Here is a 27,784-nt window from a genome sequence, read left to right as displayed (position 1 = left end):
TTTTAAGTTTTATGCCTGTTTTGCCCTTATTCTAATCCATATCTCACAGCAAGAAATAAGTAATTTTCTTAGTTATTAGTTTTAAACCACAACACACCCTGTCCCCAGGTGCCAGCAGGCATTGTATCCCTTCTCTCCTTCTACAAAACAGCTACACGGACAAGCCAGACTAAGTCAGGCACTCATCTTCATCTCAGTGGCCACCAAGGAGCTCAACAAACCTTGCCCAGATCAACTTTTCTCTCTGCAGACTTGTGACCATGACTCTGAATTTGTCTTCTGGATATTTTCTCAGATGAATATGCCTATAACTTTCCCTTGGGGCTTAAAAAGCACTTTCTAATGCATTTTTCCATATCACCACACTCTGCCCCAGAGATGTCTCTCGGGAATATATATGGTGAGGTTACACATTCCTAGTCCTCACCAGGAATGGGATTGCATAAGAACATTCCAATTATTTTAGGTTATGGAAAAAGTAATCAAGCATTTCACTCACCACCAAAATGTCATCATTTCATGCATTTCACAAAGAATTCTCTCATTATGTTAGATAGGCCTGGAGAGACTCCAGTCTCTGTGGGTTGCATGCATTCCCCCATTCTGCTCGGAAATTAAAAGCCTCACTCTGTTTTTCAAGAAAGCCAAGTCACTTGGTGCCCTGCTACTGACCCAAAACTCAATGGCAACACACCTGATTTCTCTTACAAACTGATCTGGCCCTTTCTGAATTTGTTCCTCACACAGCTGTGTGCACAGCATTTTCCCCACAAGCTTTGTTAGAAATAATATTTGCATGAAGAAAAAGAAAGCCCATAATGTCATAATAATAACGACATCAGCAACCACTTGAGAAATATTAATGAGTGCTGCCAACAGCACAGCCATTCATGGGCACTGAATAAAGACAGCAAGTCTATAAGCCCATTAATATCCCAGTTTTTAATTTAACTAAATATTTTTATTATTGTTTTGGTACAACAGTGCAATAATACAGCAGCATTATACAAACATTTTAGCATCAGCAAGAAAGCTCAGTCTTTGAGCAAAAGAATGTATTAGTAACACAGACTTCATGAATACAAGTAATTCTCACTGTAGGAGAGAGGAGAAGTGTTTCCTTACTTCTTACTCTCTTCCACATCACCATAGAGCCTATAAGCCCAGAGAGTGACTGGGCACTGGACAAGCACATGAAAGGATGGTTCTGAGCCCCATGTCTTAGAAATACAGCTCTGGAACTTCAACAGCTGCTTGAAATCCAGTGGCATGGCAGAGATAAAGGTTGAGTAAGAAATGTCTGTGTTGAGAAACACAATTGTTGTGCAGTCTATGTTGCTTTAATGTGAACTTCTACTTTACTGGATTTTATGTAGCAAAATGCATCTCCTGCAAATTTGCTGCAAAGCTTCTCATATTTGGCAGGATCTCTATAAAATATCTTTCTGCAAAATCAGGAAAGTTGAAGAGAAAATCTGTTTCAGGAACAAGTATAGCACGTGTTCTACATTACCTAAAGGGCCAGGGTAAGTTGTGTCCCTGATTGCATCTTAGTAAAAAAATGTCATAGTTTTCTTTCAAAATGTCATAGATTTCTTTTGAAAAGACATACATATTGTTGGGACCAAGATGCTTTCAATTCTGCTTCAGGATGGATAACTCTAAGTAGTACTTTATAGTGCAGGCATTGGTGCTTTGTTCTAGTGAACCTATGACGAAAAGAAAGTATCAGATATTACATTTGGTCCTACAGACTCCACTCATGTAAGCAAATCTCATTGCACTGGCAGGTCACATGCCTGTGCATAACTTCCAGAAGAAAAGGTGCATAACTGAGAGCAGTTATTGAGCCCCTCTAGAGTTGCCTTTGGTGGGGAGGAGGGAAGAAATTGTGAAATATTCACAATTTTCAGTTTATCCCTAATCCCTTAATTCTGTCATTCTGACGGTAGAGACTTTTGCTTAATGGCAGTGCCAGAAATAACAAGCTAGAATTGCATGTTTATGAAATGGGGTCTTAGTTACTTATTAGGATCAACTGAGCTTGAATTAATGTTGGCTCACATTCAAGAGCACTGAGTGGACTGAATAAGTATCAGAGTTTTAAAACTCGTTAATGGTTGTTTGTTGTGTATATTCAACACACTTAGAAACATCAAGCACATGAGACTGTAGTTTTCTTATAAACATACAGATGTAGAAAAATATGGCTAATATAGAACTGCATTCCTTGTAGCTCTACTTAGACCAGGGTTGTATAGATAGATGAAGATAATCCTGAATTTAATAGGACACATTATGCTCCCAAATCTGAGTTGGGCTGGGGTGGATGGACACATCACCTTGTATCAATTGTGTTTTAATCTCAGAAGATGAGTACATATTTTACACGTAATAAGGCAAAACAGGGGAAAAGTAGAGTGCATGTAGAAGTGCAGGTGTAATATAAGTGGAAAAGAGTCCAGGCCAGGTAAAAAGAGTAGCAGACACTGTAGATAACTGTAGGGGCTTTGAAAAATTACTGCTGAAGGCTGCTGAATATGGGGGAAAAAGCCCATATTTTGAACTGATGAAAATGCAAGGTATTTGCTCCAGGTGACCTGTATGTGATCTGAAACATGGGGTGGACAACCATTCAGACAGTTTTAATGTTCTTTGCACATGAGTCCTTAAAGTACTTGTTGGGTTTTAATTTTGAGGTTTTTTTATTTAGCTGAGTAAAGGTCAAAAATTCCTCAAGTTTGTATGAGACCACAGCTGCATTTCTGAAGATTTAATCATGCAAGGGCTATTCACATAGAGGCCAATGTTTCAGATATCACTGAGCATAAGAAATCAAGTTTGGCTCCACTAATTTTCTGTTTCAAATCAGAAGCAAGCTTTGGAAGCAAATGCCACCATCATCCCACTTACTATCCTTTGGTTTGCACTTCAAACAGCCTCGGGGCTCACAAACTGGGTCACAAAATAAACTCCAGTGGAGCATCTACTGCACTGTGACGAGTTATGAGGATGAGGCCCAGATTGGAAACAGTTCAAGACTGATATGTGAGCTTCTGCAGACATCACGTCCTCAGTACCAACTGCTCTGCTCACACAAGCAGAATGTGGGAGAAGAGAGGGACACAAAGTGCAACCTGTCAAATTAATCCTCTAATTTAAATAAATCCTCTAATTAAAAAAAAAATCCATTTCAAATTATGGTGACAAGGCAAAAGATGCTTCTGAAAATAAAACCTAAACAAACTCACAGATTTGTTTGAAAACAATGACACTAGCAACAACACATGGCAATAATAATAAAATAAACATTACAGGATATGATTTTTTATCAAAATATTGAAAATTATTTTAAAAACTAATCTTGTCTGATCATAAAGTTTTTCTAATCTTGCTTGGTTGGTTGGGTTTTGTGGTTTTTCATGTTTGCTCAAGTTTTTGTTGGGGTTTCAGGGGTTTTTTTTGAGAAAAAGATAAAGGTAAGTAAGGCCAGACTTAACTCAAGATGAGACACACGCAAAATTAATGTAGTCCATATGGGACACAGGCTTGTCATGCATATTCTTAACTATTTTCTACCAGAAGAAGAAGCAGAGGAAATTCTGCCTATTCCAGGCAGCATGGCCTTCAGGGAAAGCAGTCTCATCTTCCTCCTTTTCTGGAAAGAAGGGAAACCTGCTAGCAGAGATGGTTTCATTAGCAAAGGCTTTCAGTTAGCATCAGAAATCAGAAAAGGAGCATAAAAACCTAGTTTAAAGCATCAAATAGATTTACTCCTATAGAAAACACTGATAGGCAACAAAAATCAGGATTCTGTGGTACCTTCCCAAACACAAATAGGGGTATTATGATTTGAAGGCTGTGCTGTGCCATTTTTCAGCTCAATTTTCTTTTCTTCAAAGAAAACAAAAGTTTCTTTTTCTCCCTCCTATTCTTCTGCACGCTTCAGAACTATCACCTGAAGAGAGCAGCTGCAGAATGAAGGTAGACGTTCAGAAGGATGGGAAAATGGGAAAAGCATACATCAAATTATAAATATGAAAAAATATAGTAACTTTAAAACTAAAGCAGGTTTAGCAAAGTAAGGAAAATAAAGGTTGCTGAAAAATCTGAAAAAGGGGATTTGGGTTGTTTTATGCAGCCAAAAAAAAAAAACCACCAGCATCATTCAGATTTCTCGTCAATTAAAAGGCATTATGACAACGAAACTTAAGTGCATGCAGAAGATTGAACAGAACAATAAAAAAAGGCAAACATCACCACTCTCATTTAGAGACCTAAATGCTTTTTGGAATCAGAGTGGATGACTTATCCACTCTACAACATCTGAGTAAAGAAGCAGATTTCTTGTGGTTAAAGGATTTCAGAAAGGATTCGTCAGAACCAGCATCATTTTGCAATCCCCCATAACATTGATTTCTTCATAAACTCATTTTGATTCCCTCGTGGTTCTGACAGGAATAAATCACAGCAGTTTAAAAGAAGGTCATGTACACATTTTCATATTTCATACACCATCCTGTTGCACAAAACAAATTATCTGGGGTAACTTGCTTGAGTCATCAGTTCACTTTGGATTGACTTTAATATGTCTCCATGGAATATTCTAATCCTTTTCTTCTTCAGAAGGACTCTGCAGACTCATTTGTTCCCTAACTACTTTCAGTAAGGCCCAAAACTCATCCAAAATTTAACAGACCAACCACAAAACTTTCTCTTACAAGCAAGCATTGTACATGAGATCACAGGCTCCACGTTGCTGCTGACTCTTAAGTGGCATCTCTAACCCTCTTTAGGTACCTGAGCTGCCCATGTAGTTTGTGAGGAGGTAAAAGCACCTGGGAGTAAGACATAAAAGCATAGTACCTGCACCTAGCTGGAATCCTCTGGTCCCCTGGGAGCTTTCATCCTGCTGCTTCAGCATGATACAACCCAACAAATCCAGCCCTCAGGTGCTCAAAAAGGCTGCTTGGGTTACTATTATTATTATTATTACTATTACTATTATTATTATATTTTATAAGGCCAGCATAATGCAGAGTAACAGGGAAACATGGTATGCAGGGAACCTCTTAATCTCAAAATGACCAGGTTATGTTCAGCAGGACTCATGTTGGACAAGAGTTAAGAGTTTCAGCTGTATCAGACCTGGTTCCATGCTGTCAGTCCAATACTTTTGCTCCCCTTGTGCCCTAGGGAATCTCTGTTATTCTGGTTTTCCCATCGGCCATGGCACATGAGTGCATTGTTAGGGAGAGCTGTGTGTGGTACTGCACACAAATGATGTCTGTTGTTGTAAGGCAGCTACACAAGATCACTCCACCACAGAGCCTGAGCATTCTGTCTCTCTGATGTATTTTCATTCCTTTCTGACCTTAGTTTCAGCTTTTGATCTGCAGGTTCTGTAATGGTTAATCAGAGGAGATTACTCTGCATCTTGCCATTTACTAATAATTTTGTAAAATCTCTTACAATTATTACTGGTTTGGTTTGGAAATATGGTTGCATTTACTGATTATTTTATAAAGTATCAACTTTTGCATAACATAAAATACAAACCAAATTTCTGCATTTCAGGAGCTTTTTTTTTGTTTTGTATTATCACAGAAATACATCTGCATACATTTTTATTACATTTTTAGGCCCACAAGAAAATCCAACTCAAAACAATACCATAAATGAACACCACTACATAGGATAGGTATTATTTTAAAACAGAGGTTTGGATTTCATGATTTAAGTACCTTTTTTTTATGCCAGACCAAAATACTTTACATGCTACTAACTTGAGCTACAACTTTTATTGTGGTTGAAATTCTGACCCTTCCTTGCAGCAAAACTGTCACGGTCCATGCTATAAACCCCAGAGCTAGCAAGAGATTAGGGGCCAAGGGGATTGCTCCAGACCCCATTTTCATGCTCCAAAGAGTTATTGTACTATTTCTGCTACTGCTGTCTCCTCGCTTCACACATGGTCGAGAACCCTCCCTGCTCCCACTCTCTCACGCCTCCAGCCAGTCAACAACTTGTAATAAAAAGCTGATGCCAAAAATTAGAATCATAACCATATATTGAAACACTCCTCTGAAGTGCTTACATCCCCAGCCCCATATGGACCCAGCAAAGGATCCCAGAGAGAGAGAGGGGAGGAGAGAGAGACGAGAGCGTCTAGCTGAGAAGCACGTGGATTCATGCTAGCAGCAGCCCAGCGAGCTGCTGGAACTGATTTACCACTAAAGCTGTTAAGCAATGACTGACTTCTTCCAATTATTGGTTTTGCAAACAATAATCAGGTTAAAATTAGTAATCTGAATATAAAACTTTGCTTGAAGGATAGGGAGTGCTGTCCTGTGGGAGTAAGGGAAGAGGGAACACTCAGAAAGGAGAGACACAAGAAAGCATCCTAGAGGTGGGAAATGTGTTTTGCATCAGGGCAGAGCTGCAGGACATCGTACAGCACACTTTCAGCTCCCTCTCCTACCTCAGGGACTGCCAAATGCCACTGTGGTGACAGCAGGGATGAGCTGGATGCCAGAGTATGAGGCCTGGGGGACATGTGCACATAAGAGAGAAAGGAGATACACAGAAATGGAAATTTAAAGGCACACATTAAAGTCTCAAACACATACTCCTGTTTTGCATGATTTTTCCTACTCTAGTCTCAGTTTGCAATTACAGACCAAAATTAACAACCTAGTTTACCATCTGCACATTTATTTATTTAGATTTAACCACTGTACTGTAAGCAGCCCAGTCTGTTTTAACAAATACAGCATAATTGAGAGCTGATGGATGAAGAAACAGAGGTATAAAGGTGTGGGATAACATTTTCAAAAGCAAGGGAGGCAGGTCCTAACTCTGGGGTGACCATCTAGTTTATCACAAACCAGACACTTTTTTCCAAAGCTCTGGTTTTGGTGATTGTAGCCAAATAACAAGAGAGAAAACTGGAGCCTGAGCACAAATTTCTGGCTCCTATCCTTCTCTCAGACCACCATGCTGGATTACCACCACTGCTAACAGCACTTCCACTGAGAATTGGCAGCTGGGCCCCTTGACAAAACGTGGAGATATGCTGATGGGCTTTGAGCTGAAAACACTGAAGTATTCGCTCCATTTAATAAAGAAAAGCATCTAAATCTTTTAAGTTGAAAGTTCTACTGGGAAATAAGCACTAGGCATTGCTGCGTTCCAAATGTCAAGACTTCCATCCTTCTCCTATAAATCCTAGTCAGGGCTCAAGCACAAGGGTGGAAATTCCCAGCACAATCCTGCACACACCACAGTTCTGGAAAAGGACAGCACTGAGCAACAGCATTATCCATGTAGTTTTCCAGCCTGCCCACATGCCCAAAGAGAAAAAAGCCCACCCCGGGAAAGGAAGTGATTTTACTTCATAAAAATTAAGATACAAATTATGGGGAATACTTGTACAAGAATTCAGCTTCCTACACACTTGGAAGTATCACTGACAAGGAAGCAATAATGGTAGCTGTTCAGAGATTGCACCACCCCACCTAATAACTCTGTATTTCTTTCAGTCTGCATGATTCTGTATAATTTTGAAGCCAATTAGAGATGAAGGAAGTGAGGACCACTGACTATAAACCACAAAGGTCAAGACACAACCCCTGCCCTGGGAAGTCCCTCCACTGCAGATTAACTGCTGTTTTGACAGTGTAATAATTAAAGCATTACTCTAACAGTGCTCTGATTTTACACATCATCTCAGCACATCCACTATGGAGCACTGCATCCTGGACCAAAATGGAGAGCGCTGGCATTTTTCTCAGCCATTCTTGAATTTTTGCCCCATGCATATTTTTGGTTTTATTTTCTTCCTTTTTCAGCAATTAAAAAAATTAAGCAGGCAAGCAACAAGAATTTCACAGTCATTATTTTAAAAAGCATATAGGAAATGAGTCTCTGAAATCCACATTTATGTAATGAATGACTCCTAATCAGAGGAAGTCCTAGTAAGGTTCCCTGATGTGCTGAAAGACAAAGATAGGCAGCACCAAGACTGCCAGGCTGACCTATACTGATCTCAGACAAGAGACTTGCACATCAGGCTTCTTGCCCACAGTGTCACCACTTCCTGCTCTTCTTTGTTCCACAATATAGGATACTTCATTAGACTTGCAACCTCAAGCTCATTTCCATAGCAACTCATGGCACAACAAAACACAAGACATTAAGCACCGTACTCAAATTTCATCAGGAGAGAAGGAACTGGGCTGTGAGCTGACAGAATTGTACAACTCACAAATAAGTTCAACAAAAGAAATCAAATGTCACAGCCCTGGGGATGAAGGGGATCCAAACCATGCTGCACAGATCCCCATTCAGATCAGGATCCTATCTGCCTCACTTGTTTGCATTATTTAGAGCCAGTGCTTCAGCCTATGACACTGGGACTCAGGGAAGAATCTGTTCTCCAGAGAGAGTATCAGACCTAAGTCACAATGAGGCTCAGGGTCAATTCACTCAGAGTTCAACCAACCCAATTATTTCTCCTAATTGTACCTCTACTGGAAATGTCTCCTTCTCTGAAGGCCCAGCTGAAAGATGTCTTTTGAGGGCATGTGAAAGAGACTGATTATTCTTATGCTTCACTCCTTTGAATGTTTTCATTTCCAGTGATAATACCATTTTATTGCCTGGTTTTTCTCTCCCTCTGAGAGAAATCTGCATCAACACTAGAATCTTACTGATGCTGGCAGCCTGCTTTCAGTTGGACTTCCCTTTTAAACACTTTCATAGTAGTTTTATTATGAAAAATTATACTACATTGCAAGACTCACATCTAACTAATTTTTGCAAGGATTCAAATTTGTAAACTTGCAAGCAATGTTCTGGTTTCAAAAGAAAGTCATAACCATTTTTTAGATGTCAAAATAAATATCAACAGTAAGACGAAAGTAGAGGAACAATACACATTCAGATAAACCAGAAAGGTTTCAGAGTGAACATTTGAATCAATTCTATACCTACAGCATGAGCTAAGACTATGAGTTGTGGGATCTGTGGGAAAAACCCCAAAGCAGTCTTTGATCATAAAAAATTCACTGTGCTATACCTTTCAAGTAAGTATAATTCCCCTGGTTCAGGTCTCCTCAGACCTTGTGTATAGAAGCTCATTTTCTTTGATCTGCTGTAAAAACACAGTTGCACATTTGGGGTTAAATACATCTAGGAGGTATTCCTGAATCCTGCTGGCATGGACATTTCTAAGCCATTACCTACAGAGGATTTGTTCATTAATACATTTCTCTCACTTAGTGTTCCACTTCATTGGCTTCAATTGGAGAAAAAAAAAATCCAATAGGATGTTCCTAGAAGCTGAATGAGGTTTAGACTGGCTTTTTTTCAAGAATACTCTCCAAGACACCACCAATAGTTTAGAAAGACTGAGTGCAATGTCAAGCAAGGTATCCCAGGCTGGAAGACTCCATTCACTACAGACCTTAAGTACAGCTTTTATATCTATGAATTTCATGCCTGAATACTCAGAGAAAAATGGAAAGCTAGCCAAATTTCAAAAATCTGAAAATCCCATAAAATTACTGAATCCCGGATAGTTTCTGTACAAAAGCAGAAAGTAACTGCAATTTGCTTGAGACTCCTGTCAAAAATCTGTGAACACGTCTGAACTTAGCAAGAGACACTTCCTGTGCCTGAAGGATCTAACAGCAATCCTTGAAGTTTTGAAAATGTCTCTACATGCAGCTGCTCCACGGAGAGAAGCTGATGAGAGCAGCATAGCCCTGCTGAACGCCAAGTCCTGTGGACAACGCAGGAGCTCAAACACAGCACTGACGGTTTCCAAACTCCCTTGAAAAATAAAATGAGCTCTTCTGAATTTCCCCTGCAGTGACAGGCAGCTCCAGAGCCATAAATGATTGCTGATGTGGTAAGAAAGTCACAGTGATTTCACAAATATGAGAAGCCTGACTGGGGAAGGCATTGTGGGAAGCAAGCTTTAGCATAGAGCAAACTGTCTCTCCAGACTTCCGACCAGAGCGCTTGTGTGCCAGCCCCTCAAATTAAATTTAGTTATGCACTTTTCTAGCAATTCATTCTCTTGCATCTGGAAGGACACTGTAATACAATTCACACTCTGTTTTCACCACACCTGTGTGTCAATGTGTGCAAGAGCAGAGTTATTCCTGGTGCAGTCTCACAGTCACAGAAGACAGGAGTGCTAGACCAGGGCAGCACTTCTGTGTCTTTCAGACTGGGCATGTAACACAAGAGTACAAATCTGACCCAGTGATAATTGTTGAGGATGATGGGATATGTGTGGATAGTTTGACAAAGTGGAGGAAAATCCTGACTCCATTCCTCACTCTTCTGTGGGTTTCCTACATAAACTTCTACTAGGAAAAGCCTGCAGCAAGAAATATCAGCTAATGCCTTGCCTTTGACATCAGGAAAGGTATGATATTATCTTTGCAATTACAGAAAATTCTTTTCTGTAGAACAGAGATTTTAAAGTGCTCCTCTGTTTCCCAGAGGTCTCCATAGATAAACATCAAGAACTCAGATGCTGTGATTATACAGTCAGACAAGGAAAATATTACTATAGTCACTTCTTGAAATTTGACAGAATGAACACTACACATTAACCTATGTAGTTTTTTTTGAGTTTTTATTTTCTTTTTATGGCTTTGCTAATTATAGTTCAGTAATTTTGTTTCTAGTGCTTTTTCTTAAGTTATCTTCACGTGACATGGAAGATATCACTAAAGATGATGCCAGGCTGGAAACAGTCATCTGTTTTCTAGCTAAATCCTCCTACAAAGACAGCAACCAGCAACTGGGATGTATAGCAGCTGAAATCGTAATGGTGCATACAATGTTTAATTGTGCATATGTGATACACACTATTTAGCTTTCTCGTTATTCCATGCAGCACAAAGAAATTCTCAGGAGGCTGAGAAGGGTCATATGCATGGCTGAATGAGAAAATAACATTAAAATTATCATTATAGGCTTTCCTCCCTCTGACTTAGCTGGGTGAACCTTAGAAGATTTAGAGTTCAGGTTCAGTTCAGATAAACATCCAAAAGTTCACAGGTTTACCCAAACTATCTGACTCTCTAGAGCCCCGAAATAAGCTGGAAATCTCCAGAACTGCCTTTCTTGAGGGATTTCCTGCACTTCCAGTTTTGGACAAAAATCAGAAATGGAAAAAAAAACCCCACAACATGAACCAAATATTGCAGAATCTCATCAAAACTCATTTAAGTTACACTCTGAAAGTCATCGTCTACTCACATAGATCTATCAAGTGTCTTGATTTTTTTTTTATTTTTTTTATTTTTTTTTTTTAGTATCAGCTTTTATGGCTAAATCAGAGCATATTTACTTTTTCACCTGATTTCTCAGTCTATTCTATTCATTTTTACCATCAGGTTTTTGTGAATGAAACCTGGAACAAGTGGTAAAGAGACACTCTGATCTTTCAGATGTTTATAATACATTTACACAGCACATTTAGGTTTTTCAGAGACTATCACACTGTCTAAAATATTTATTAAAGCAAAGACTAAGCAGTGAAGAGAAGAGACAATGGACAAGGAGTATAGTGAAGTAGTTTACAAAGTACTGACATTGGTAACAGATATCCCTCCCACTGGTACATGAGCTGCTGGTTTCCCTCTTTGACACTGATATGGAAAAAGCATCAGCAGCCACACTATCAGCAAGAACATGACCCTCTGATCAGCCGTTGTTCACTTTCCCAGAGCAGACTTCCACCTCCCAAATTAACTGTGGCCAGTCATTTTCTCTGGTGTAAAAATGTAGTTTGAATCATTTGAGACAGATGATCTGTATCAAGCAAAAAGCACATTGCTTTGTAGTATTTTCCATCATCCTCTCCACTTGTACAGCGAGAGAGGAACATTGGCACCTGGTTCCCCTGGCAGGCTGTGCAGAGCCTTCCTCCTCACACAACACCCTCCCCATTCACTCAGTGACGTGCTGCATCACTTGTACCAGGTCAACAAGAAGCAATTTCTTATCCTACCTCGTGGGGAAAAACCGTATCTCATAATTTAGCACTACCGCCTGAGCCAATCAAAGGCCTACAGAGTTCCATCTAAAAACACCCATAAGAAAAAGGGGTATTTACAGAGTAATTCTTTCCCTGCTGTTCCTATCCAGCACCCAGGAAGGTACCAGCTTAGAGATTTCCTGAACTGAGAGCTGGCACCTGCACCATCATGCTTAGTAGGTACTCACAAACCCATCCTCCTATAATTTGCCTGATCCCTGCTGATGCTTTTGTCCAGGATGAGATGTAGCAATGAGGTCCACAACTTCATTGCACTTCATTTTGCTTGTTTATAGTCCTTGTTTAGTGAGAAACAATGAATATAGAAATAGTTCCTTATTTACTTTCTCTATCCTTCATTCACTCTTATGGCATTTAAAAATAACTATCATCCTTCCCCCCCACTCATTCTTCTCCAGCCTAGGAAATCCATCAAGCCCTTTTTCATATAGAAGTCATTCCATACCATCCTTATGATTCATTGCTTTGCTTTTTTCTCAAAATCCTTAGAATTTTTAAATTAAAAATTCACAGTGTCACATGGAAGATCAGGTGTGAATGGTTTGTGGCAGGATGCTCTTGCTCTGTGCTTTGATTTCCATTCCCCTTCTACCAAACCCTAGCATTCTAGATGACTCTGGCATCATTTTGAGGTGGCATTCTCAGAAACAGACCCCTGAAGTGTTTCCCCTCAGGTGGTAGTAGCTATTTCCTGCTAGTCATGGCATATATATAGTTTATGCTAGTTTCACCACTCTTAATTTATTAAGGTTAGAAAATAACCTGAGAAAAGAGATTCAGACATTCACCGTTCTAATAGTAAGTATCTACAGTTCTCCAGGGCTGATTTGAGTTTAGGTTTTCCTGAATAGTTTTGTGTCATTATGTCAAATCTTTTCATTTTACTGCTTATCTCTGTTTTTAGATCAGGAATAATTTTAATAACATGGAACAGATTTTGTCAGTACCTTCTACTCCTGTAGTTACCATTCCTTCTATTGAATCATTGTGATGTTCTAGATAATTGGGGAAGTGTTTTCTACATTGATTTCACCCATTTCTTGGAGGCTTTCCACATCCATCCCCATGGAAGTGTGATATATCTCTTAACTGACATGAGTTATGAGTTATAAGAGCAATACTTTTCTCCTTCTTACCTCTTGCTGGAGTCCATCAATGCTATGATAAATTAGCTCTTCAAAAAAAGGGATCTGTTATAGGAAATTCAGCTTCCCATATATATTTTGTTTTCCTTGGTTGTTTACTTTTGTTTGGGACTGGTTTGGGAGGGGGTTTTTCAGACCAGTTCAGTGTTTATCTCAGCCTTGCCTCCTACCAACATTGCTCAAATGCCAGAAAGTACTTAATATCCCAGAAATGTTCTCAGGTTTTTAGGTCCTGTCTCTCCTCCTGCACAACAAACCTTGAGGCTGCTAAAATTTCACACCCTCCTGAAAAAACCTCCCAGTCAACCAGGCAGCTGAAGCTCCTGTTTGCTGGACCACTCCAGAGAAATTTGTCTCACAGGGTCTGTGCAGCCACAGATGAAAGGCAGCAGGTTTAAGCATGAAATCCACTGTGGCTGTGGCAGCAGGTGGGAGTGGCTGTGGTGGTGTGCTGATGCTGGGGAAGAGGAGGGGCCCACCACACATGAATAGCCAGGGACATCTTCTCACCAGATGGTGCATCTGACCTGCTGGAGCTCAACTCTTAATTAAACTAAGAACGAAGGGCCCCACTCAGTCACAACATCAGTTTCCTCCCAACCAGATGTCAGCAAGACACCACAAAAATTGCATTCAGTGCAAGCCCAAGCCCAGGCTGAGGGTGGCCACTGCCCAAGCCTCACGCACCATCTCTTTCAGGATAAGTTTTTTCCAGCAGTGAACTGACAGCCCCTTTGTTCTGGGTCATCATGCCGTGAAAGCCCCCTCTGTCCTCCATGGCAAACCTGAAACCAACACTCCTGCAGCACAGCAGTGTTGCTAACCAGGTATAGAAAACAGCCTTAAATAGAGCAAGAAATTGTCTGCAGGGTTTGCTCAAAGCTTCCCAAAGCACTTAGCAACATTAATTTTTCCTAGTGGATCATCACGCTGACCAAGATAACCTATGTGCTGAAATCCCAGAGGTGCACCTGGCTAAGAACAAACCAGCAGTAGGTGTCTCAATAGATAACCTTATTAGGCATTTGGAAAACATGGATAAATCTGTGAAGCCTTCAAAAGCCTCTGGGTAGCATTTTCAGTGGGTGAATGGAGAGAAATTAAGAGACTCAGGCCAAGTCGCATAGCAGCCATACATCTTTGCCTCTGGATTGCCTTCAGTGCAGTACATTGATTTTAGGGAAGTGAGGTCCATAAGGCCCCAAAGAAGCAATAATGATTTACTTTATTTGGGTAAAACCTGAAGCCAGCAGCCTATCTGTAATTTTATTTGTCAAGGATCGGTAACAGAGTAGTAAAGGTTTTTATATCCTGGGCATTGACTCAGTGTCAAATATTTAATGAAAAAAAATGAAGAAAAATAAAAAGTAGCTGATCCAAGGACTGGCAGTGACTGTACTCCAGGATCCAATCCCTCTCTAACCTCCAGTCCCCTCCTCTCACCTACCCCAACTTTTCCCTCCTTCTCTGCCTTTCTCACTTGGAAGATGTTATTGTTTAACATGGCACATTCCCAAGCTGCTAGACCAGGACAGTAAAATTATTCACTGACTTTACTGTACTCTTCTACCAGTCACTCATTTTTTAAGCTTTCAGCTCTCCTTCCCTCCACCCCCACCTCCTCCATTCCCCAATGAAATTTGCTTTTTCCCTTCTCTCCCTCCCTTTTTGCTAGGCAGAATCTGGAAAAAAGAAATCAAGGCCAAACTCAACAAAACTACTGCTGCGTAAGAGCAGTCCTTTTTCACACACAGATGGTCAGTCAGAAGAATGAGCGCTTTATAAGACAGACATCGTGCTGGTCTCTGCAATCCTGTTCCCCTGGACCTCAGCAGGAGTTTTTCATCACCAAAGTGGATAATAACTCTGTCAGACACCTCATACACACAGGTATTAATAAAAAAAAAAAAAAAGAAAATACTGCAGTGACTGATTTTACAAGAAACTGGGAATCTTAATGTGACGGTTAAAAAATGCGCGCCATGATTACGCACAACCAATAGCTGTGTCAACAGGGGTTTATGGCAGGTTGCTAATCAGCAGGGAATGCACTTATGTATACAGCCATGGGTTTGCACTTTATGGACAGCATTTCTGTGGCCAAAGTCCACGTACTGTTGCACGGTCACAAACATGCCCAAGTATCCATAGGCTTCTCTGCGTTTGCATATGGAACCCCCATTTTCACAGATAACAGCAGCTTACAGTATCACTGCTGGATGCACCACAAGGTGCCAGCAGGTACTCTTGCCCTTATTTCTCAGATTTGGCCTAATCTACAAATGGGCTTAAATATATTATTTTAAAGGAAAATTTAATTTTCTCCAGATTCAGTTTTGATGACAAACAAGGTAGACTCCCATCTTTGTTAATCAGACCCTCGGCTTTTCTTGTGATAGATCCAGATTGTCAAGACCACCTCCGAAAGGCACAGACACCACCACCATTGGCTAACCCGAAAACACAGCTCTTGGTTTAAAATGGAAAAATATTTTCAGAATCTCTACATTTCCCTACAACAAAAGAAGCAACACTAAAGAAAATCCCTGCAGTAAGCTTGAAGTAGGAGCTCTGTTCTAACAGCTATCTTCCTGCCACAAATGGAAATTCATAACACTTCAGTAACCCAGCATTTTCAAATTCAAATAGAATAAAATTTTGTGTGAATTCTTGCGCTCTTACTTCATTAATCATTCCCTTCATTAGTCAAATGAGAAGGGGCAGCAGTTAATACTTCTGCTCATGACAGAAGTTCTCACAATAAGATATTTGAGAGCTATTCTGACCTTAAAGTTTTAAAAATGTGCTCTGTATGGAATCTGATTCAATAAAGGCAGAGAAGAGAAACGCTGTCGTCTCAGAAGCTTTAAGATGGTTGTGTTCCTAAACAGAAGTTAATGTGTGACATCCTTTTGTCTCCAGCAGACCATTGCTCACGAACCACTGGACACTTGTGGTGTAAGTGGAAGTACAAATCCCTGCTAAGGACCTGTGATTTCCACAGGTTAAGTAGTACCCAGTCTTCAAGCCTCCATTTCCATTTTATTTATTTTTTAACACAGTGGTAGGAAATAGCCTCTTTTCCTACTCTGACGATCCTATTTCTCCTGCTCCTCCCTTCACCAGTCTCTGCTTCAGAACCATTTCTTTGCACCACTGAAATTTCTGAGAAATAAACACCATGAATAACATCACACTGATGATTTGTACTCTCCCCAGGGAACAAAATTAATTCAGGATTTTGTTCAGGAGCTGCCAAAGATCAGCACATTATTTATCATTAAAGAGATGCATGAACAAAGCTACAAGTGAAGATTGCCAAGAAATGGGCTTTGCTGTGCCCACCTCAGGTTGCTGCTGTCAAGCCTTTTCCAAACATAATGAAACAAATTAAGTCAGCCTTTTCAGCATCAATCTCATCTATCATAAATTCATTTTTAGGGGCATTTTCCCATGGATTCAACCCAAGTGACCTGGATTCCATGCTTCTCTTTTACACCAATCATAAAAATTAAAAATATGTGTTCAAAATGAGATCTCATACATATGGACCATGGAATAAGATTTAGGAAAGGTTAAAAATGTTTCAATACTTGGGGAAAAAAGCTTAAACAGCAAGTTTCTGAATGTAAAAAAGTTATTTGAAACAAATTCATATTAACACAGCACAAATAGATTAGGTATTAATTCTGAATGCACAAAAATCACATATAGTCCTGTTTTCAGTCTTTTCAAACATGTAGACATTATATTTTAATTATTATTAGTAAGTGCTCAGGCTTCACCACAACACCAAAACTTCTATTAAAGAGGGTGAGAGGAAGGGAGAAACTTACCATAAAGACAGGTTTTTCAGCAACACATATCTCAGTGACTCCCAAAACTTTGTCTGGTATGGATTGTGCTGATTTCTGTGACACAGAAGGTAGGACTGGTCTGGGGAGGAGGTTAACAGGTCAGTTCCTACAGTGAGAAAATAAACTTTTTAATTGAGAGTCTTAAATAGAGTAAGAAAAAAAAAAATAAAAACCAAACAAAAAATCCAAGAAAAAATTTTCCTCTACAGGAAAATACATCGCAAAAAGGAAAAATGTGTATTTCAAAGTATATTCTCACTTTCTTTCTCTGCATGCCTCAGTCTGGCAATCTGAGTTTTTCCTCCTAAGTGCATCAGCCACAGCAGCAATTTTTTGATGGCTAAAGGGGAGGAAAGTCTCAAAACAGATAGGGCATTGCATCCTCAATCTCCCATGTTTATCAAGCCAGCTTTGGAGAATTTTATAATGCTAGATGAGCTCCAGAGTATTTAACAGGGACTTCTGTGTTTTCTTTGAGAATTTTACTTTCCCTGGGTTGGGTTTCAAAATATTTCCATCTTAGCATGAGAATTAGGGAGGGTATAAACCAACCCTGCAGTGCTCTGGCAACCTTGTGCAAGTCAGAAATGTACGTCTGTGAATGATCTGACAGGGGCTGAAACCCCAGGCTTGTAAAACCAACCAGCAGACTTCAGTGCTCTCAGTGGAGGCAGGATTGATCCCTGGCAATCCAGGATTATTAGGGCTGTATTTTTTTTAAGCAGAACAAGGAATGTATTTCAGGTGGACTTTAACTCAAGAAAACTCTTCTGATTGTAATGGCATTACTACCTTCCTAGCTCCACCCCTCACTCCCTCCCTGCTTCATTCCCCCTGCCAGAAGCTCCCCACCTTGTCCTCCAGCACACAAAGCTCTTTCTCCATCTCGCCTCAGTCACATAAATTGCTCTGAAAGGCAGAATCCCCAGGCTCTCACGAGGCTCCTGCTGAAATTAATGAGACTTGGCACCAGATCATCCTATAGAGAATGATGTGCAAGAGCAACACCTTACTTACTACTGAGACAACACAAAAATCACTTCCCCAACTGACATTTTTTGTCCTCACCTCTAACTTTTACCCAAGTCAGGAATGGGTTTTTTTGTTTTATATCTGACTTGACAGTAACTAATACCACTGTGAGAACACGCCACCTGATTTTATATGATTTAGAAAGAGGAGAGAAAACAAAGATAATAGTTTCATTATAAGTTTTAAGTCTCTGTAAATCTCTCTACATCGAACCATTCCTGATCTCCCGAGAGGGACTCTCCAAACACTGAAGCTATGCCTATTTGGCAAGAACTACAGACAGGGATTTCTTTTTTAGTCTCATTCGTCTCTACAGAGGGCAAAAATCTTGGATAGAAAACTTTGGCCCAGAAGCCTTTTTCTTTACTTGCAGCAGTTAGAGGCACAGTGACGGTTTTAATAGAATTCTGTAATGACTCTATTTCTACTTTTTATGACTATTTCTTGGAGCAATAAAGTGGCAGAGCCAATGATATTGAACCACTAACTTTTCTGCAGTGAAGAAGAGAGTATAATTAGTCCATGAAGTCATTTTCATTCAAAGAGCAAATACATTTCTAGTTCCCACAAAACAAAGTAAAAATTCTTTCTCACCTGTGTGCTCCCCACTAGTCAACATCAGGAGGGGAACTCATATTGTCCAGATACCTGAGGAGTAACTTGAAATGTCCCCTCAACTTCTATTTTGTGATATTCCTGCAACTATTCCTCAGAATGCCTGTGACAGAGCCTATCAATGCTCCCTGGACCACCCAAGGATCTCATGCTCTCCAGGGAATCATAGCATTAATGGGCAGCTCCACAGCCCTGCTTCTCCCACCTGGGCAAGTACAAGGCAGCTCCCTCCCAGATCACATCCAGAGGATAAATTGGGTCCCAGGAGGCATAAATTGCCCCCTCTCTCTTCACTGGCCTTGGAAAGGGTTAAGGCTCTCCTAAGTTAGGTACTTTGATTTGGCAACAAAAGCAGGAGAGGATGTGCGCAGTGGTTTTTCTAATGACATGGACCTTGCAAAATAAAGCAAATATCTTTTCACCACAAATCTTTATAAAGGTGCAAACTGAGACTGAGAGACTTGTACAAGTGCTGCAAGGCAAAACTCAAATTCCACAGAAGGAAAGTAAGAGATTTTTACCAAAGATTTCAGTGGCACAGGAATTTCTCCTACTTATGCCCAAATAGCTCAGTTTATTAGCACAAGACCCCCTTATCTATTTAGTAGAACACTTATTAACTTCCCTTTTAGTGTATCTAAACTCACTATCTAAGCCAATCCCAGCTGAATACATGATTCTCATTAACCAAAACCAAATGAGTTTCCTCTACATTTCAGCTCTTGCTACAGCTGTAGCTGTTATGTGGTTCTGTGTTATGCTGTTCTCTAGTAAGGCATGTCAAAAACACAAACCAAAGGGGAAAATTATTTCATTTCCAAAATAAATGAATGCCTTTGATCAGTACTAATACATGAAAGGCAGGTATTAAAAGTTAAGGGACATGTGGGAAATTGGCTCCTCACAAAGCTTCAATTAGCTTTCAAATTATCTCTCATACAGTGTGTACAAATATTCCTAACCAAACTTCACTGAAAAATGGATTCTCAATACGTTTATTTACCTAATAGTTAACACAAGGATAACAACACACATGCAAATTTAAAATAAAAACAGATGTGGGGATCTTTTGCCCCAAATAAGAATTTGAAACAGATGTGCTCTTTTAACTGTATTTCTTCACCCAATGCTTTTCTCTTCACTGTTTGTATCTTCAATGTATTTTTTTTCAAAGGTACATAATAATTTATTCCCCCTTTTATCTGACAAGCATGGCTTTCAAATAATATATTCTATCTTTATTTCTTGCTGGCATAACTCATCCATATCAACTGGTGTTTGGCACAAAGGGAGCTGACTGCAGTTGTAAGCTGGGATACTATTTTCATTAGAACTGCATTTAAAAATCAACATAACAATGTTGTAGGATGAAAACATTATAATGTTCAACATTGTTTCTGCAAGTTTTGTATTCTTAAATCTTCCATTAAACTCATGTTTGTATTGGACACTTCCATTCCACTTCTCTCTGCATGTTTTCAATAGCAATACCTAATGTTCAGAGGGATAAATTAGCGGCAGCAGATTTTCAGTCCCAGAACCAGAAAATATTGGAAAATATATCTGATGTCTCTTTTCCTCCTCAAAACTTTAATTGTAGCTTTTGCAGAAAAGCATTAAAAATTCAGCAAAGTAAAATTCCCTGGAGCAGCAAAACACAAGAGTCAGCTCTCAACTCAACGAACCAAATCTGAATCAGTTCTGCAAGTCTCAGATTTCAGGCTATGTTCACCTACACTGAGAGTTAGGAAGTGGTCCTAAATTTCTACTGGACCTAAATGGCAGGTGTGGGTAGTTGGGGAATGCAGGGACTCTGTGTGAAGGAGGTCTAGGGCTGGTCATCACAAGGTCTTTGCTTACTCCAGCATCACTGTTGAGCTCCTCAAAACTGAAGGTTATTGGTAGAGTTCCGTAATTGAACCAGTAATTAAAATTTTGTGTTAATTTGCAATAAATTAATATAACCAAAATTCCCCATGTAAAGCTGTTTTACCCATGACAAACTTAACATTTATGAAAATCTTTATCTGTCCTTTTCCACTGTTTTCATTCAGCCTTCCTAGTGCACTTTTTACATGACAGGACCATCAACTGCATGGCTGCTGGCATCTTTCACCACTGGAGCCTGCCACATCCACCACGAGAATTCAACCATGAATGAAGAGACAGTGGCTTCATGTGACACAGGACTTTTTTTTAAACTTTTTTCTATTTTAACACCCTTACTTAAAATCTTTCAGATATTAGAATTGGGAGTTGACTTCTTAGTATTTTCAGTGGTGCTAGTAGCTTCAAATTATGATATCCAAAAGGACTTTACCACATAGAATCAAAGACATTACCTTGGTAACAGCTGAGCAAAATGCATTTTCAGCACCCAGAAAATGTCAGTGCTTCATATAATTGACACCTCATAAGCTAAAACATTTTTAAAAAAAATCCAATTCAGATTTCTTTAAAAGGTGATAATTTCATTAAATAAGGTAAGATTCTTCAAGAGGGATGTCAAAAGACAAATTCCTGACCCAAATGCTCCAGTCTCTCGCTTTGTCAGGTATCTGATCCAAAGCATGTGGCTATAAATACTTTTATCTTATTAATACTTAAGAATTAAAATATAAATTGAACATGGTATGTTTATTCCTTTTCATTACTCTGAAAAATGCTAGAATATGGTGCTGTATTTTTTGTCCAAGCAAACACATTCTGCTTGATGCAGACACCTGACAAAATTTAAAGCTACCATTTAAAGTCTGGCAAAGCCAAAGTGATTAAAAAGAGGGTCTTATTTAACAGTGTCTTATAAAAATAGTTTTATGAAAATGGGGAGGAGAGACATGCAAATTCAGTAACTGGGGAATTTATAAGGACCATGATTAATTGGGATACCAAAGAGTAAATTAGAATATTTTGGGAGCTTTGGCATACTTGAATAACACAATATAACAATCAGACAAAAGAAGGGGAGAAAAGCATTACCATCCCACAGACCTGGCACATCTCACTGAAAGTTCACAAGAGAAAACCAAGCTGCAATGGCCCTACACCAATCAAAAAATCCATAAAGACTGAGACAGCGAGATGGCACTTATAAAAATCATAATCAGACTAGAGAACCAGACTGAGTGAATTACATGGTGGCCTTTGAGAAGCAAAACAAAACAATCAGCAAAGAAATCCAAGCAGCATTTGAACATTGACCATTGGAAACTAAGAGCAGCAGCAAGTCTCTGAGATTTTTCCTTTTTTTAAAGTGAACTCAAGCAAAGCTAGTAAAACTTGGCAATTGTTAACATACCACCATAACTACAGGTTTAATAATGTCCCATAAACTTTGAGGATTTCAAATTCATTGCTACAGAGCAGCTTACACATTCGTTTTGCAACACACCCATTTTCACACTCAAAGACATCAAAAAAGCAGATTAAAGTTTATTTTTCTTTTGATAAAGAAGTTAAGCAGATTTTGGCAGCTTGCCATCAATTTGACCCCATCTCCTAACTTCCCCCCTGCCCAAATACTATAAATTAATCTTACACTGGTTGAGGGGGAAAAAAAAAACAAAACCTGAAAAACTTCCAACATTCAAGTCCTTTGGCTGAACCTCTCAGGGGCATATCCCATGGTGACAGTCGTTAGTCTTGACTATCTCAGCTGGCCTCTTCCCCAAAATTATGCCTATAGCACAAATTTCCATATTCTCTTGGTCTAGATATTACTGTGATCCACAATTTCTTATTCATGTTCACCAGAAATACCTACCATGACACTCTTCTTCTGGACTAGGTGCTGGTCTCACACTAGAACGTCTGCAGAGTACTCACTCAGCTGAAGTCAGTCCAGGTTTCCACTCTGAAGACTAAGAGCAGAGTATGGGCCTACAAAGTTAGCCCTGCAAATAGGCAATTAAATCCAAAAATTATTCAAGGAGGGAAAAGTTTTAGTTTATCTTGAGTGCAAGATTAGATGAAGGTTTTTATGACTTGTCTGCCTAAAAGTGAATATATAAAAGAGTGAACAAATAACACAAGAAGACTCTCACTTACAGACAGTTCAGTGAAGTGTACACAGGTTTTGCTAGGCCACTTTTTAATATAATGGTAAGAACACCAATATCCCCATCTTCCGTCAGAAAACGTAACCACTTTATTTCTGATAGTGTCTCTGCAGTAGTTTTCTACAATGCTAAATCCCCAGCTTCTTCACTGAGATGGTCAAACAACTGAAATTATTTTTCAGGACAGACTAAAACTGGAGGAAAGTTTCAGAGTTCCTAACAAGTCTGAATTTCATGAAAGAGAAAGCTGGTTGTTACATCACTCCATGAAAAAATATTTATATTGGCTCTGGCTTTAAGGTTACATTTCTCAGTTCAAGCAAGTGGCAGGAAACACACAGAATCTAATCAAGAGACAGTCCACAAGGCTTATTAAATGAAATGTTAAATAAAGAGTTCTCATAAAAACAAAAAGATGCAGCTCAGGAAATGAGCTTTGTCATCTCACAACTTTCTGTTGTTCCACAGCCAAGCATTGGCTAAACATTAGGTTATCATTGTAAACAATACACAGGGAAAAAAATTGCTATCAGGATTTACCCTAAAAGTAAGTCTGAAGAGCACCTAAGTGACTTAAGAGGCTGAGCTTTGTTTTTGAATCTGACTTAAGAGACTAATTCAGATCTTAAAGAAAACCAGGGAATGTAAGTTTTCAAGTCATGTACTTTTAAAGAATTTACTTAAAATGTAAAATACAGTTTTATGGACAAGCCAGAAAAACCAGCAAGAAAATATATTTACAAAATGTGAACTCAAGAAAAATCCTTTTGTGTAGAAGAGTCTTTCCCTCTTTTTATTTTTCAGTGCAGAAGGTCAGTGTTACTAGAAAATAAATAACATGAAAGAGGCGGAAGAGGACAGGGGAAATTGCTCTGCAGAAGAAAAACAAAGAACAGCAGTCACAAACTTCTCATGAACTCCTGAACTACCAAGTTAACCAAGGTAATCTATTGCTCTCCTCCATACTTGTAGTCCAGCCCTTTTTTCATCTCTTTGGCCTCAATGCCTTAACTTGTGTGCATTTTTAAGGGTGAGCTATGAGTTAGCACAGTGAATGTGATCCCTGAGTTTCCAGAGGGGTTCCCAAACTCGCATCAGCCTCAGATGAAGCATTTTTTCCAGATTTTACAAGTGTGGCAGCAGTGTCTAGTATTAATATCATTGCCTCTGTTTTTATTTGACAGCATGACTGCATTTACATTTCAGGGAAAGCCCATACAAAGGGATGGCTTTGGAGCTTGGCTCCCGTATGTGGTCCTAGCTCGTAACAGGGTGAAATTAATAGCTATTTTTATTCCATCTGGCAGGGAGTTTTGCAGTCAATGTAGGATTGCATCTCCTGTGACCACAGGGTTTCTCAGATTTCCCAACAGTTTAATTGCTCTGTGCTACGTGAGGTAGCATTTTCTGAGAGAGAAGGAGCTATCTCGTACAGCCAGGGCTCTGCAAAGCAGCCAGCATTCCTGAAACACAGTCTTTGTTCAGTGACTACTAGGAAAAGAAAATCAGTAAAATTTCAGTGGATAAAGAATCACAATCCAATAAAGGGCTTATGCTTTAAAAATACTATCAGATAAACTAATGAAGGAAAAGAAATTTAAAGCAAAAACTTGAGTATAGAAAGATTTAAGTACCTTCATTTCTGATATTAAAATTCCATAACCCCTTTATACTTAGAAAGGGAAAAAGGGGGAAGGGGAAAAAGAGACAAGCAAGAGCATTGGATGTCTCGACAATCAATGAAACATAGACATCAATGAAAATACTTGGTTTGTTTTTACTTTCCTCTTGAGATACAGTCTCTTTTTTAGGCTAGGGCAGCAAAGAGGCTGCCTGACATAATATCCAACACAACCCACAGTGATGATGAGGGAAAATTTTAGTATGAGAGCGCTGCATGCTCATTTGGCATTGCACTCCGAGAGGGAATATGGTAGACAGTATATAGATTAAATTTAGCTAGATTTGGACATTAAGACACAATACTTGGTGCCTTGATATAAAAGATCAAGAGAAGTCATTCTATTTGTGGTTTTCTTTGTAGGTTTATAATGCTTTTGCCTTTCTCATTCCTTTTTTCTTTTCTTTTCATGGCATTATTGTTGCATAGCAGACAAACATTCCATCTTTCTTAGTGATGCTGGTTAGACAATATAGGAAGCTTGTGTCAGGAAAATAATCAGGATTCTCTGAAGAACTCAAAGTCCTTTCAGCATGCCTCATAATTGATTTCAAGTGTCTGATGAAAAGTCCCTGTTTTTCTTTGGCTTCAAAATCAAACAGAGAAAAAAACCTGCCATAGGAAAAACAAAACTTCAAGTCTGAAATGAGAGTTTTCTGGGATTTTCTAGTTTTACATGAAATGTCACTATACAGTAGGAATCCTCAGCAGTGCACCAGCTAACAAAACAGCTATAGCTGTCTGTAGCCACTGCCTTGCAGACAATAAAGAGACTTCCTTTTAAAGAAGGGTGCAAAAGTAGTTTCAGGTTGTTTCCCCGCTGGCTTTTCCTGACTGGAATGCCTTTCAGAGTTTTGGCTCTCTTGACACTGCAGGTTAAATGAAATAAAAAATCCAAACAGAAGCCACAGATCTCAGCAACTCAGTCTTTTTGATCTATCTAAATGTTTTTAAGCCTGCTCATCACCATGGGATCCATGTGCCCCTTTTCACATTTCAGTGTTTCCAAAAGGATCAAGTCATGGTAAGACCATAATACTTGAGTGGCTGTTGCAATGAAAGATTGCTTTAGAGAAGAAACAAGTCCTCTTCCCTAGAAACAACCCTGAACAAGACAAATTAGAGGTGGAATAGGAGAGAAAGTAAAAGGGCTGTTTTTCCTTGGCAAAAAGATTAGTAGAGTTGGCAACATATGGAAGTGGAGTTGTAAAGAGCCTGAAGAAAATGCTTTCCTTCTAACCTTCAAGTGCAAAGAGGTCACAGTTCTTTCAAAGAGCTTCCCTTGGGATAATGTGAATATGGATCGTCCCATACTTCACAGATTGAATAACCATCTGAAAGGAGAATAATTTGAGATAAACTGAGATTAGTTTCTTGCATTGACATCTGCTTGGAAAATCTAGTGCAAGGGTCATTTGGCTTGCTATGCTAATGATAATACTGCCAACAACCAGTATCAAAACACTGAAAAATTTGTAAAGATCTGGCACATTACATCCTGCTTAATAAATTCAAAGCTTTGAACATGACAGCATATTGTAATGTAGTAATATAATATAGTAAATTTGCGGAACAAGATTCAACCCATAAGGAGACCCAATGCCGATTTCAACGCACATGCTTACAGCAATCTGAATGAATTATTTGAATACATACTTAGCTGAATACATACTACACATGGAATGAAGAAAAACTGTGCTCCTTTTTCCTCTGTATTATATGCGATTGGGGGGAAAAATGTATTTTTTCATACATATTTGTATCTATATTTTTGCAATAAGGAAAGTATACATTTAAATGCATGGCGAGATTAACTGTTAAGAAGAGCTGGCTGGCATGCTTTAGTTAATGTGAGTTGACATCAGCACATTCATTCCAAAAGAGGTATACAGTTAGCTTTTTGATGAGGAGAAAGCAGTCAAATCAAAGAGAAGATCTGCTTGAGTCACCCAACATAGACAGACCAGTCAGGCAACGAGGAAGAAAGGGGCAGGATAACCACCAAGCATCAGCCTGGGAGAGGCAAGTTACAACCAAGCTACTCCAAGCTCTTGCTTCCCCCTCAGCAAATGGTGAGACTGATCACCACTGAAATGCCTGAAAAAAGGCTCCCTGGCTGTCTTACGTTGTTACATGGGACTCAAAATGAACGTCCAGGATAAAAATCCTTATTCTGTAAGTTCCATTGGCAAAGCTTTATCATAAATTTTCCCAGAGAAAAAGGAAAGTTTTAAATTATCAGAGATCAGTCGTGGTATTTTCACTGGGATGGGCTAACCATCACGATAATTTTTTCACTCCTACAAAACACCTGATGAGAAGACAGTGGGCAGAGCAGGAATGCATCTGGAAGGGCCACAGGCTATGCATAACATCGGACAATTCCTATGCTTCCACAAGATAGAAATGGAGAAGCATAAAAGAAATGCGCATAGACTAACAGTTCCTGTTCTTGTTCCAAAAATGGAGCTTTGTGAAGAGTGAAAGTTTTCTCTAAGTTCTTCTGTCAGTACCAAACACGGGAGAAGTGACCCAATGCTATTTTGTTATCCAAGACACAAGCATACCTCTTTGGCCACATAGAGAGAGCTGGTGGAGGCGGAGGGGGAAACTGGGCAGTGTGGAGAGATGGCTCGCTAATCCTGTCAGGAGAAAAAGTGTTTCGCGTCACTCAACAGCATCTCCACAGGGCAGTTATGGGAGAAGCGCTGACAGCCCCTGAAAGGAATCGCAGTCAGTCGTCCTCCAGCAGGAAGAGGTCGGCTTTGACACGGAGCTTATAGGGTGGGGGAGATGAAAGTGTGGGGGAGGGACATCTGGGCTCCATGTAGGATTTCACCTTCCTCTGCCCCACCAGCAGGCCTGCCTGCTTCCAGCTTGCCTGCCTTTTCTAACCCCTTCACGAATCACTTTTGTTGCTCTCTCGTTCCCCAACGCTCAAAATTTAAACTTCCCAACCCTGCTGTCAAAAGTAAAGATAGAAATAACATCGGAGCTGAGAGCAATTTCAGCATAAAGAAGAGGTGCAGGGACAGAGCAGGGATTCTTGCCACACGTGACACAGAGTACTTGCCATACCACAGAACACACTGATAAGTACATTTCGCAACCAATTTTACAGACTTATCCTGCTTTTCTTTAGAAAATGTTTAGTCAGACACTTTCAGTCGGTGGTGCACTTGAATGATTCTCAGCAGGAGAAGCAGTAAATAAGTGCAGACAAAGAGGTGAAACATCTACAGAAGGGATGAAGTCACCCAAGACATCAACGGGGCACTGTAAATAAGAAGGCACTTTAATCACATGGATATGGC

General features: G+C 39.5%; 1 protein-coding gene across 8 annotated transcripts in view; it reads right to left on the bottom strand.

The window, feature by feature from the left end:
- Positions 1-923: 923 nt before the first annotated feature.
- BICRAL (BRD4 interacting chromatin remodeling complex associated protein like) overlaps positions 924-27,784 on the bottom strand; it is a 113,815-nt gene continuing 86,954 nt past the window's right edge. For 6 of the 8 annotated variants that reach the window (XR_004496767.1, XR_004496768.1, XR_004496769.1 and 3 more), the window contains 6 exons: positions 27,038-27,112; positions 25,711-25,804; positions 22,495-22,624; positions 17,937-18,031; positions 17,064-17,190; positions 924-3,971 (listed from right to left, as the gene is read on the bottom strand). The gene's annotated coding sequence lies outside the window, so the exon portion shown is untranslated. The remainder of the gene's footprint in view (positions 3,972-17,063; positions 17,191-17,936; positions 18,032-22,494; positions 22,625-25,710; positions 25,805-27,037; positions 27,113-27,784) is intronic. The other 2 variants (XR_004496774.1, XR_004496775.1) reach the window with 2 other exon arrangements.

This window comes from Parus major, chromosome 3, assembly GCF_001522545.3.
Source record: "Parus major isolate Abel chromosome 3, Parus_major1.1, whole genome shotgun sequence".
Lineage (NCBI taxonomy): Eukaryota > Metazoa > Chordata > Aves > Passeriformes > Paridae > Parus > Parus major.
Note: the sequence above shows the minus strand (reverse complement) of the source record. Positions and strands in the feature narration are given on the sequence as shown.